Source organism: Salmo trutta, chromosome 13 (genome assembly GCF_901001165.1).
Source record: "Salmo trutta chromosome 13, fSalTru1.1, whole genome shotgun sequence".
NCBI lineage: Eukaryota > Metazoa > Chordata > Actinopteri > Salmoniformes > Salmonidae > Salmo > Salmo trutta.
In genome coordinates, this window is record NC_042969.1 from 41,918,472 (window position 1) to 41,929,541 (window position 11,070).

At 43.9% G+C, this 11,070-nt stretch overlaps 1 pseudogene; it reads right to left on the reverse strand.

Moving 5' to 3' along the window:
• Positions 1–433: 433 nt before the first annotated feature.
• LOC115205794 (phytanoyl-CoA dioxygenase domain-containing protein 1-like) lies at positions 434–9,999 on the reverse strand (annotated as a pseudogene).
• Positions 10,000–11,070: the final 1,071 nt, after the last annotated feature.

The window sequence follows — 11,070 nt, forward strand, 5'->3', positions numbered from 1 at the left end:
ATGCTAACCTCTCACCATTACAATAATAGGGGAGGTTAGCATTTTATATCATACCCCCAAGACATGCTAACCTCTCACCATTACAATAACAGGGGAGGTTAGCATTTTGTACCAAAGTCATCAAGGTGAATACAGCAGTAAATCATCAAGGTGAATACAGCAGTAAGTCATACAGGTGAACACAGCAGTAAGTCTTACAGGTGAATACAGCAGTAAGTCATACAGGTGAATACAGCAGTAAGTCATCAAGGTGAATACAGCAGTAAGTCATACAGGTGAATACAGCAGTAAGTCATGCAGGTGAACACAGCAGTACGTCATACAGGTGAATACAGCAGTACGTCATACAGGTGAACACAGCAGTAAGTCATACAGGTGAACACAGCAGTAAGTCATCAAGGTGAATACAGCACTAAGTCATAAAGGTGAATACAGCAGTAAGTCATCAAGGTGAATACAGCAGTAAGTCATCAAGGTGAACACAGCAGTAAGTCATCAAGGTGAATACAGCAGTAAGTCATCAAGGTGAATACAGCAGTAAGTCATCAAGGTGAACACAGCAGTAAGTCATCAAGGTGAATACAGCATCATTAGGTTCCTCTAGGTAGCAGACAGTAATACAGTAATGCGACCAGTATGGATATGGTTGTAGTTGTGGTGTAAGGCTCATCACAGCAAGGTGGAGAAGTGATTGAACTGGTCTGATCCACTGGCCATCACAGTAGCATGGAAACGCCTGGGACGGTCTGGGTCCTGCAGAGAGAGAGAGAGAGAGAAACACAGTGGTCAGGTATGCTTTGAGTCTGGTCTCTGCAAAAGCACTGGAATTGAGTTTCCATCTATTTCCAAAGGCATAATAAGGCAACAGGCCTCCAATTTGACACATAACCTTCAGAAAAAGAGAGGTCACTACAGTAGACACAGGTAGAGACATATCTACAGTAGATCTCACCTGTATAGGGTAGATACAGGTAGAGACATATCTACAGTAGTTCTCACCTGTATAGGGTAGACACAGGTAGAGACATATCTACAGTAGTTCTCACCTGTATAGGGTAGACACAGGTAGAGACATATCTACAGTAGTTCTCACCTGTATAGGGTAGACACAGGTAAAGACATATCTACAGTAGTTCTCACATGTATAGGGTAGATACTGGTAGAGACATATCTACAGTAGTTCTCACCTGTATAGGGTAGATACAGGTAGAGACATATCTACAGTAGTTCTCACCTGTATAGGGTAGACACAGGTAGAGACATATCTACAGTAGTTCTCACCTGTATAGGGTAGATACAGGTAGAGACATATCTACAGTAGTTCTCACCTGTGTAGGGTAGAGACATATCTACAGTAGTTCTCACCTGTATAGGGTAGACACAGGTAGAGAGATATCTACAGTAGTTCTCACCTTTATAGGGTAGACACAGGTAGAGATATATCTACAGTAGTTCTCACCTGTATAGGGTAGACACAGGTAAAGACATATCTACAGTAGTTCTCACATGTATAGGGTAGATACTGGTAGAGACATATCTACAGTAGTTCTCACCTGTATAGGGTAGATACAGGTAGAGACATATCTACAGTAGTTCTCACCTGTATAGGGTAGACACAGGTAGAGACATATCTACAGTAGTTCTCACCTGTATAGGGTAGATACAGGTAGAGACATATCTACAGTAGTTCTCACCTGTGTAGGGTAGAGACATATCTACAGTAGTTCTCACCTGTATAGGGTAGACACAGGTAGAGAGATATCTACAGTAGTTCTCACCTGTATAGGGTAGACACAGGTAGAGACATATCTACAGTAGTTCTCACCTGTATAGGGTAGGCACAGGTAGGGATGTATCGGATCACGAAGCCACAGCGTCTCTTCTGGGATGTGTTGGGGTCGCTGGCGTGGACCAGGTACCCATCATGGATCTGATTTGGTTAACATCAACATCAAGTCACAATCCCAAATGGAACCTTAATTCTTATTCTTTGTACAGCACTATTAGTGAGAAACATAATATAGTTGTAGAAGAATAGAGAAAGCCCAGTGTATTTCCCAGTAATTCAGAATGTCCAGTAGGACTTGGGATGGGGAGCTCCCTGTAATACAGAATGTCCAGTAGGACATTGGATGGGGAGCTCCCTGTCATACAGAATGTCCAGTAGGACTTGGGATGGGGAGCTCCCAGTAATACAGAACGTCCAGAAGGACTAAGTAAGTGTGACTTACAGACATCTGCCCAGCCAGCAGGGGGCAGAGTAGAGCGCTGTCCGTTTGCACCAGCTCCTCAGGGATCTCCTGGTTGACTGACAGCATGTTGCCGGGGCGGGAGGCGAGTTGGTGGGGCAGCAGGCCAGAGCAGTGGCTTCCTGGAGGAGGAGGGAGGGAGAGGGGAGGGGAGAGGAGGAGAGAGGTGAGGCGAGGTGAGCAGAGGAGAAAAGTGGTGAAGAGAGAGGAAAGAGAGAGGTGGAGAGGAGAGGAGAGGAGAGGAGAGGAGAGGAGAGGAGAGGAGAGGAGAGGAGAGGAGAGGAGAGGAGAGGAGAGGGAACACTTTACTAACCACACAGACTCTGGTCTTCTTTATGTCTATGAAAGGACACCTTATTACAGCCACTTACTGAAGTCATGTAATGCTAGAATGACATAAAGAGGTTTTCAGAACATTAACTGAACCTGGCTAAATGCAGCTAAGTATTTTGAGGAGACATTTAAGTATTTATTTATCTAGCTGTGGCACCAATTACAACTGAACTGTCCGTTTCTGTAAACTAAATGATTTGGTGAGTTTGAGGTGGTCAGGGGAGCTACAGTACCTGGGATGACCTTCAGGGCTCCGTTTTCTGCCAGTGAGTTGTCTAGAGCCAGCCACACAGAACAGGACTGGACCCCCAGCTATTCCCCAGTACATGGATGAATCAGACAGCTGGTGAGTAAATACTTGTTATTACTCAAAACGCTTACTGCATAACTGACTGTAGAAGTAGTAGTTGTAGTCATAGTAGGAGGAGCACTGTAGTACTGTAGTAGTAGGAGTGGTATTGTGATAGTAGTAGTAGGAGCAGTAGTAGTAGTGGTAGTAGTAGTAGTACTGTAGTAGTATGAGTGGTATTGTGATAGTAGCAGTAGTAGTAGTAGTAGTAGCTGTAGCATTGTAGTAGTAGGAGTAGTAGGAGTAGGAGTAGTAGTAGGAGTAGGAGTAGTAGGAGTAGGAGTAGTAGGAGTAGGAGTAGTAGGAGTAGTAGGAGTAGTAGCTGTAGTATTGTAGTAGTGGTAGTAGTAGTAGTAGTAGTAGTAGTAGTAGTAGTAGTAGTAGGAGTAGTAGTAGTAGTAGTAAGAGTAGCAGGAGTAGTAGTAGTAGTAGCTGTAGTATTGTAGTAATAGTAGTAGTCGGAATAGTAGTAGGAGTAGTAGGAGTAGTAGGAGTAGGAGTAGGAGTAGTAGGAGTAGTAGTAGTAGTAGTAGGAGTAGGAGTAGGAGTAGTAGGAGTAGAAGTAGTAGAAGCAGTAGGAGTAGTAGTAGTAGTAGTAAGAGAAGTAGTAGTAGTAGGAGTAGTGGTAGGAGTAGTAGTAGGAGTGGTAGTAGTAGTAGTAAGAGTAGTAATAGTAGGAGTAATAGTAGTAATAGTAATAGTAGGAGTTGTAGCAGGAGTAGTATTCACATGGAAAAGCCCACAGACCCACTCCAAAAGGCTTTCGGAGCCATCATCGACTCAGTGGGTTTTGTCCAACATGTCTCTGGACCTACTCACTGCCACAGTCATACTCTGGACCTAGTTTTGTCCCATGGAATAAATGTTGTGGATCTTAATGTTTTTCCTCATAATCCTGGACTATCAGACCACCATTTTATTACGTACGCAATCGCAACAAATAATCTGCTCAGACCCCATCCAAGAAGCATTAAAAGTCGTGCTATAAATTCTCAGACAACCCAAAGATTCCTTGATGCCCTTCCAGACTCCCTCTGCCTACCCAAGGACGTCAGAGGACAAAAATCAGTTAACCACCTAACCGAGGAAGTCAATTTAACCTTGCGCAATACCCTAGATGCAGTTGCACCCCTAAAAACTAAAAACATTTGTCAGAAGAAACTAGCTCCCTGGTATACAGAAAATACACGAGCTCTGAAGCAAGCTTCCAGAAAATTGGAATGGAAATGGCGCCACACCAAACTGGAAGTGTTCCGACTAGCTTGGAAAGACAGTACCGTGCAGTATCGAAGAGCCCTCACTGCTGCTCGATCATCCTATTTTTCCAACCTAATTGAGGAAAATAAGAACAATCCGAAATTTCTTTTGATACTGTCGCAAAGGCAGCATTCCCCAAGAGAGGATGGCTCTCACTTCAGCAGTGATGAATTCATGAACTTCTTTGAGGAAAAGATCATGATCATTAGAAAACAAATTACGGACTCCTCTTTAAATCTGCGTATTCCTCCAAAGCTCTGTTGTCCTGAGTCTGCACAACCCTGCCAGGACCTAGGATCAAGGGAGACACTAAAGTGTTTTAGTACTATATCTCTTGACATAATGATGAAAATAATCATGGCCTCTAAACCTTCAAGCTGCATACTGGACCCTATTCCAACTAACCTACTGAAAGAGCTGCTTTCTGTGCTTGGCCCTCCTATGTTGAACATAATAAACGGCTCTCTATCCACCGGATGTGTACCAAACTCACTAAAAGTGGCAGTAATAAAGCCTCTCTTGAAAAAGCCAAATCTTGACCCAGAAATTATAAAAAACTATCGGCCTATATCGAATCTTCCATTCCTCTCAAAAAACATTGAAAAAGCAACTCACTGCCTTCCTGAAGACAAACAATGTACACGAAATGCTTCAGTCTGGTTTTAGACCCCATCATAGCACTGAGACTGCACTTGTGAAGGTGGTAAATGACCTTTTAATGACGTCAGACCGAGGTTCTGCGTCTGTCCTCATGCTCCTAGATCTTAGTGCTGCTTTTGATACCATCGATCACCACATTCTTTTGGAGAGATTGGAAACCCAAATTGGTCTACATGGACAAGTTCTGGCCTGGTTTAGGTCTTATCTGTCAGAAAGATATCAGTTTGTCTCTGTGAATGGTTTGTCCTCTGACAAATCAACTGTACATTTCAGTGTTCCTCAAGGTTCCGTTTTAGGACCACTATTGTTTTCACTATATATTTTACCTCTTGGAGATGTCATTCGAAAACATAATGTTACATTTCCCTGCTATGCGGATGACACACAGCTGTACATTTCAATGAAACATGGTGAAGCCCCAAAATTGCCCTCGCTAGAAGCCTGTGTCTCAGACATAAGGAAGTGGATGGCTGCAAACTTTCTACTCTTAAACTCGGACAAAACAGAGATGCTTGTTCTAGGTCCCAAGAAACAAAGAGATCTTCTGTTGAATCTGACAATTAATCTGGATGGTTGTACAGTCGTCTCAAATAAAACTGTGAAGGACCTCGGCGTTACTCTAGACCCTGATCTCTCTTTTGAAGAACATATCAAGACTGTTTCAAGGACAGCTTTTTCCATCTACGTAACATTGCAAAAATCAGAAACTTTCTGTCCAAAAATGACGCAGAAAAATTAATCCATGCCTTTGTTACTTCTAGGTTGGACTACTGCAATGCTCTACTTTCCGGCTACCCGGATAAAGCACTAAATAAACTTCAGTTAGTGCTAAATACGGCTGCTAGAATCCTGACTAGAACCAAAAAATTGGATCATATTACTCCAGTGCTAGCCTCCCTACACTGGCTTCCTGTTAAGGCAAGGGCTGATTTCAAGGTTTTACTGCTAACCTACAAAGCATTACATGGGCTTGCTCCTACCTATCTTTCCGATTTGGTCCTGCCGTACATACCTACACGTACGCTACGGTCACAAGACGCGGGCCTCCTAATTGTTCCTAGAATTTCTAAGCAAACAGCTGGAGGCAGGGCTTTCTCCTATAGGGCTCCATTTTTATGGAATAGTCTGCCTACCCATGTGAGAGACGCAGACTCAGTCTCAACCTTTAAGTCTTTACTGAAGACACATCTCTTCAGTAGGTCCTATGATTAAGTGTAGTCTGGCCCAGGGTGTGAAGGTGAACGGAAAGGCTGGAGCAACGAACCGCCCTCTGCCTGGCCGGTTTCCCCTCTTTCCACTGGGATTCTCTGCCTTTACCCCTATTACGGGGGCTGAGTGACTGGCTTACTGGTGTTCTTCCATGCCGTCCCTGGGAGGGGTGCGTCACTTGAGTGGGTTGAGTCACTGATGTGGTCTTCCTGTCTGGGTTGGCGCCCCCCTTTGGGCTGTGTCGTGGCGGAGTTCTTTGTGGGCTATACTCGGCCTTGTCCCGGGATGGTATGTTGGTGTTAGGTTATATCCTACCTGTTTGGCCCTGTCCGGGGGTTTCATCGGATGGGGCCACAGTGTCTCCTGACCCCTCCTGTCTCAGCCTCCAGTATTTATGCTGCAGTAGTTTATGTGTCGGGGGGTAGGATCAGTCGGTCACATCTGGATTATTTCTCTTGTCTTTTCCGGTGTCCTGTGTGAATTTAAATATGCTCTCTCTAATTCTCTCTTTCTCTTTCTTTCTTTCTCTCTCTCGGAGGACCTGAGCCCTAGGACCATGCCTCAGGACTACCTGGCTTGATGACTCCTTGCTGTCCCCAGTTCACCTGGCCGTGCTGCTGCTCCAGTTCCAACTGTTCTGCCTGCAGCTATGGAACCCTGACCTGTTCACCGGACGTTCTACCTGTCCCAGACCTGTTGTCCCATACCTGCTGGAACCCTGACCTATTCACCGGACGTGCTACCTGTCCCAGATCTGCTGTTTTCAACTCTCTAGAGACAGCAGGAGCGGTAGAGATACTCTCAAAGATCGGTTATGAAAAAGCCAACTGACACTTACTCTTGTGTAACTGACTTGTTGCACCCTCGACAACTACTATGATTATTATTATTTGAAAATGCTGGTCATTTATGAACATTTGAACATCTAGGCCATGTGCTGTTATAATCTCCACCCGGCACAGCCAGAAGAGGACTGGCCAATCCTCATAGCTTGGTTCCTCTCTAGGTTTCTTCCTAGGTTTTGGCCTTTCTAGGGAGTTTTTCCTAGCCACCGTGCTTCTACACCTGCATTGCTTGCTGGGGTTTTAGGCTGAGTTTCTGTACAGCACTTTGAGATATCAGCTGATGTAAGAAGGGTTACATGAATAACTTTGATTTGATTTGAAATTTAATTAGTAGGAGTAGTAGGAGTAGTAGTAGCAGTAGTAGGAGTAGTAGTAGTAGTAGTAGTAGTAGCAGGAGTAGTAGTAGTAGTAGGAGTAGTAGTAGAAGTAGTAGGAGTACTAGTAGTAGTAGGAGTAGTAGTAGTAGGAGTAGTAGTAGGAGTAGTAGGAGCAGTAGTAACAGGAGTAGTAGTAGTAGTAGTATTAGTAGTAGGAGTAGTAGTAGGAGTAGTAGTAGGAGTAGTAGTAGCAGGAGTAGTAGTAGTAGTAGGAGTAGTAGTAGGAGTAGGAGTAGTAGTAGTAGTAGGAGTAGTAGGAGTAGTAGTAGAAGCTAGTAGTAGTAGTAGAAGTAGTAGGAGTAGTAGTAGTAGTAGTAGTAGTAAGAGTAGTAGTAGTAGTAGTAGGAGTAGTAGCAGTCATAGTAGTAGGAGTGGTATTGTGATAGTAGGAGTAGTAGTAGGAGCAGTAGTAGTAGCAGGAGTAGTAGTAGGAGTAGTAGTAGTAGGAGTGGTATTGTGATAGTAGTAGTAGGAGTAGTAGTAGTAGTAGGAGTAGTAGTAGTAGGAGTGGTAGTAGGAGAAGTAGTAGCATGGGTAGTAGTAGTAATAGTAGGAGTAGTAGTAGTAGAAGTAGTAGTAGTAGGAGTAGTAGTAGTAGTAGTAGTAGGAGTAGTAGTAGCAGGAGTAGTAGTAGTAGTAGTAGGAGTAGTAGTAGTAGGAGTAGTAGTAGTAGTAGTAGTAGTAGTAGTAGCAGGAGTAGTAGTAGTAGTAGGAGTAGTAGTAGAAGTAGTAGGAGTACTAGTAGTAGTAGGAGTAGTAGGAGTAGTAGTAGGAGTAGTAGGAGCAGTAGTAATAGGAGTAGTAGTAGTAGTAGTATTAGTAGTAGGAGTAGTAGTAGGAGTAGTAGTAGGAGTAGTAGTAGCAGGAGTAGTAGTAGTAGTAGGAGTAGTAGTAGGAGTAGGAGTAGTAGTAGTAGTAGTAGTAGGAGTAGTAGGAGTAGTAGTAGAAGCTAGTAGTAGTAGTAGAAGTAGTAGGAGTAGTAGTGGTAGTAGTAGTAGTAAGAGTAGTAGTAGTAGTAGTAGGAGTAGTAGCAGTCATAGTAGTAGGAGTGGTATTGTGATAGTAGGAGTAGTAGTAGGAGCAGTAGTAGTAGCAGGAGTAGTAGTAGGAGTAGTAGTAGTAGGAGTGGTATTGTGATAGTAGTAGTAGGAGTAGTAGTAGTAGTAGGAGTAGTAGTAGTAGGAGTGGTAGTAGGAGAAGTAGTAGCATGGGTAGTAGTAGTAATAGTAGGAGTAGTAGTAGTAGAAGTAGTAGTAGTAGGAGTAGTAGTAGTAGTAGTAGGAGTAGTAGTAGCAGGAGTAGTAGTAGTAGTAGGAGGAGTAGTAGTAGTAGGAGTAGTAGTAGGAGTAGTAGTAGGAGTAGTAGTAGTAGTAGTAGTAGTAGTAGGAGTAGTAGTTGTAGTAGTAGCAGGAGTGGTATTGTGATAGTAGTAGCAGTAGGAGTAGTAGTAGGAGTAGTAGTAGTAGGAGTAGTAGTAGTAGTAGTAGCATTGTAGTACTACTGTAGTAGTTGTAGTGACAACACTACAAGCGGTATTGTTAGCGGTAGCAGTACTGTAGTAGTATTTTACTATTTTTGAGGTGCTTTGTAACTGACAGTAGTATTAGTATTGTAATACTATTGTAGCTGTGGAAGTATTAGTAATATACTCACCTCATATCCTGGTGCCAGGCCACGAAGGGCAGCCCAGTCTCATTCTGTTGGTCCATCTCTAATGACCTCACTTCCTCCTCACTGGTCAGAGTGATGGCATCATTTCCTGCCTGTGTGGCTGTGGTGTGGGGTGTGAGGGATGTTGGGTACTTGCAGATGAAGCGTGAGTCTAGCAGGATGACATCAGAGCCCAGGATGGACTGTACCACCTGTAGGATGTGGGGGTGTTTGGCCAGGGACATCACCCAGGGGTATTGCAGGTGCACGTTGTGGAGACTGTACTGGGTGTACTCCTCACCTGAAGTCAGGTAGACACAGGTAGATATCATTCAATACAGCTAGATATCATTCAACACAGGTAGATACAGGTAGATATCATTCAATACAGGTAGATATAATTCAATACAAGTAGATACAGGTAGATATCATTCAATACAGGTAGATATCATTCAATACAGGTAGATACAGGTAGATATCATTCAATACAGGTAGGTTTTATTCAATACAGGTAGATATCATTCAATACAGGTAGATATCATTCAATACAGGTAGACACATGTAGATATCATTCAATACAAGTAGATATCATTCAATACAGGTAGACAGAGTTAGATATCATTCAATACAGGTAGATATCATTCAATTCAGGTAGACAGATGAAGATTACATTCAATAGATTCCATATAAAGTACATTTTTAACCTTATAAAGGTTAACTGCCCCTGAACAAGGCAGTTAACCCTCTGTTTCTAGGCCGTCGTTGTAAAATTAGAATTTGTTCTTAACTGACTTGCCTAGTTAAATAAAGGTAAAATAAAATAAAGACATTATCATGGTGATATTACAGATGTTTTGACCTCTAACCTAACCCCCCCCTCATCCTCCCTCCCTACCTACCTCCCTCCCTCCCTCCCTGCCTCCCTCCCCCTCCACTCACCGAACTCTCTCTCCAGGTGGTTGAAGGCCTGTCTGGCCTACCTCAGCTCGGTGTCGTCTAGGACCGGTACAGCAGAGAGGAATCCCTGCTGGTTGTAACGTTCCTTCATCTGACACGTTGACACACTCATCTCTGGGTTGGCTGCTGTACACACCAGTCCTTACTGTGTCAACTCCACTGGATGAAGGCTGTTTTATAACCTGGAAAGAAAGAGAGAATGGGTGAGAGAGAGAATAGAGAGAATAAGTGAGTGTGTCTTTGAGTTGTGCCCAGGCCTTAAACAGTCTTCCTAACATAGGTATTTCTGTTTATCCTCTTAAACCTCAGCTTCTCTCTCTCCATTGTCTCTATCTCTCTCTCTCTCTCTCCATTGCGCTCTCTCGCTCTCTCTCTCCATTGCGCTCTCTCTCCATTGTGCTCTCTCTCTCTCTCTCCATTGTGCTCTCTCTCTCTCCATTGCGCTCTCATTCTTTCTCGCTCTCTCTCTCCATTGCTCTCTCTCTCTCTCCATTGCTCTCTCTCTCCATTGCGCTCTCTCTCTCTCTCTCCATTGCACTCTCTCTCCATTGCGCTCTCTCTCATTTGCGCTCTCTCTCTCTCTCTCCATTTCTCTCTCTCTCTCTCCATTGCTCTCTCTCTCTCTCCATTGTGCTCTCTCTCTCTCTATCCATTGAGCTCTCTCTCTCTCTCCATTGCGCTCTCTCTCTCTCCATTGCTCTCTCTCTCTCTCTCTCTCTCTCCATTGCGCTCTCTCTCCATTGTGCTCTCTCTCTCTCCATTGTGCTCTCTCTCTCCATTGCACTCTCTTTCTTTCTCGCTCTCTCTCTCTCTTTCTCTCTCTCTCTCTCTCTCTCTCCATTGCTCTCTCTCTCTCTCCATTGCTCTCTCTATCTCTCCATTGCGCTCTCTTTCTTTCTCGCTCTCTCTCTCTCTCTTTCTCTCTATCTCTCCATTGCTCTCTCTCTCCATTGCGCTCTCTCTCTCTCTCCATTGCACTCTCTCATTTGCGCTCTCTCTCTCTCTCTCCATTGCGTTCTCTCTCTCTCCATTGCTCTCTCTCTCTCTCTCTCTCTCTCTCTCTCTCTCCATGTATTTTGGGTTGTTTATGGAGTCCGGCTGTACCTTTGTCAGAAGATGTGCTGCTTGATCAGCTTTTTCAGCTTAATGGGAAAACCATATTTTGGTGGCAGAGATAATAGGAT